Source organism: Haplochromis burtoni, unplaced genomic scaffold (genome assembly GCF_018398535.1).
Source record: "Haplochromis burtoni strain Fernald_Lab_line unplaced genomic scaffold, NCSU_Asbu1 Contig_387, whole genome shotgun sequence".
In the NCBI taxonomy this organism is placed as follows: Eukaryota; Metazoa; Chordata; class Actinopteri; order Cichliformes; family Cichlidae; genus Haplochromis; species Haplochromis burtoni.
Genome location: NW_024582748.1, coordinates 329,042 through 331,537, shown reverse-complemented (window position 1 = coordinate 331,537; position 2,496 = coordinate 329,042). Strand labels below are relative to the sequence as shown.

At 44.4% G+C, this 2,496-nt stretch overlaps 1 protein-coding gene across 2 annotated transcripts in view; it reads right to left on the bottom strand.

Moving 5' to 3' along the window:
• Nucleotides 1–2,496, bottom strand: part of aars2 (alanyl-tRNA synthetase 2, mitochondrial (putative)) — a 15,917-nt gene that overhangs the window by 8,866 nt on the left and 4,555 nt on the right. The window lies entirely within an intron of this gene.

Here is a 2,496-nt window from a genome sequence, read left to right as displayed (position 1 = left end):
ATACACTTCTAGCCAATCATTTTACGTTTCCGAGGATAGTAGGCGGGGCCAGGTACGTACGTTCTGTTAGAGCAGAGCTACAGATTAAAAATGTCCAAGGCGAAGCGGTCAAAAGTCTGGCTGTACTTCACAGCAAAAGATGCAAACTCAGCAGCAACAAGTGCTTTAAGCTGATACTGTGATACTGTCAAAGGAGGTAACACCAAGTCAAATCCGATGAAACACCTGGCGACGCATAGCGTTTTTTTTAAAAGCCGAGAAATGCGCCGTATTTGATAGCTTGCTGCGAGACCTCACACCGAGCACATCTACTGCGGGTGTGGTGCCTGTTATTGGACCCGGAGTTAGCAACATCCCCCAAAAACCCGAAGAGTAGAGTCCTGGCCCCTAGCCCTGCCAGTGTAGCAGAAATGATGACGGATGATGATGCAGCAGCAGCCGTTCTTCTCTGCGTGAGTAGCTTAATGTTGTTCGTGTGTAATTTACGTTGAGTAGGCTAACCACGTTATTACATTAATGCATGTAAGGTGAACTAGCAAACATCATCATAGCTACATGCGGCTGTCCTCTTGTTTGATGGCAGATGCTCCCTTCACCCTGGCCAAAAAGGCTAAAATGACCAAAGAAAAAGTGGAAAACAGTTAAACATGAGAGGTTTAAGTTTGTGTTTTTTCCATTGTTTAAGCACTGCTTCCAGCCAAGAGTGATGCCATATATGCCCCATAGCTGCAGAAAAGGCTCTCTCCACAGCTCAGGAAAAAAAAAAGCACCGAAATAAAGCACCGAAATGTGCGCTGCTTTTCGGTCTGGTTACTACCGTTTATGTCAGAACCGGTGCCATCATGGCACCGGACACCGGTACCCATCCCTAACGGTAATATTACGTTGAAGCACAGTACATATCACTCCGACAATCCATCAAGCGGTGCAGCTCCGTAGCTTAGCCAAGTTGTACTAAAACATTTTTTGACAGATTGCTGAGCGCCGTGCAGCACATAAAATCGGTTCGCGGTCATCAAGCACAACCAGAATTCATACATAAGGTGCGCTGTCAACTTTTGAGAAAATGAAAGGATTTCAGGCCATGCATGGCGTTAGCGTGGTTAGCTCGTTAGTGTGGTTAGCACGTTGACGCCGTCCAGCCCCTCGTAACTCGTTAACGGAGATTTGCCGTGTCCACCTTGTCGCTGCCTGCAGGCGAAGCGATGGGGGAGGAGGGGGAGTTGTGTTCAGTGAAGGAGAGGCGAGGCCGAGTAACGTTGCGTAGAGACAAAAGTGGACGAAAGAGAGGCAAAGCTATGGCTCCACAACTATAATTATAACGTAACATAGACTATATCGATATAAACGATATTGTCACATCTTATATCTCGTATAAAAATATATCGATATTTTTAAAAAACCTCGATATATCGCCCAGCCCCAACTACACATCACCTTGTTTTACTTACACATATTACACAGGTAATGTTCCATTCAAACAAAATCGCGGCTCTTCCTCTGCATCACATAGGTATCACTTTCTAGTTTTAACGTATTGTAACGATGGTTAAATGTTATTTTACAGTGACAGGTTTGTTATCTCTGCACGCTGTTGTTGTTTCTTTAAGATACATGTTTGGTTGTGCTACAGGAAAAAGGGAGTTAATGTGTGCAGGAAGGGGAGGGGGTCTTCGTTGTTGTGTGACTGTACGGGGCTGAAGTGAGGTGTTATATGAGGGCACTCTCCCCTGAGTTAACGGCCCGTTTGCCTGTGTTACGGAATAAACGGACAAACTGAGATCAAAACGTCTGGTTCTTGAGAACGTTAAAGTGTAACGATCCCATCTTTCCCAAAGTCTCTCTCCTTTCTCCCTCTGCAGATGCAGTGAGAAGGTAAACTATTCCATATGATGGATTACGTTAATAATGTCTATGACCAGCTTCCGTGTGGGGGGGCTTGTCTGCAACCAACATTTAGTAATTGCCTTTTTGCATGCAACCATAATTATTTTCAGTAAGTGTGAGTCTCTTTTATTTATATCCTCAGGAGTTTTCCCAAGGTACATGGTACTAAAGGAGAAGTCCAGTGTTACTTCCAGTGCTACACCAGCATTTATCTCTTCCCAAAAGGTCTTCAGTTTAGGGGATGACCAGAAGACATGGAAGCAACCTGCAGCGACCTCCCCGCACTCCCTCGAAGCGCCTGAACCACTTATTTTGGATTTCTGCTTTGGTGCGATGAAGAATCTACTTAAATTCTTCCATCCAAAATCTCGCCATGTTAAAGAATTTATGCCTCGAGGTGCTTTATATAATCGATGACTGACATATGTTGTTGAGCTCTTTTTCATAGATATGAAACTTCTGTACACTTTGCCTATAGTACCTCTTATAATGTTCTCACCATAAGCATCCATAAATATTCGGATCACCCCACTAGCATCTGCGTCAGGCATTCTAATTTCCTTCCGGAAGAAGCTCCGAACCTGTAGGTAACAATAAAAATCTTCCCTG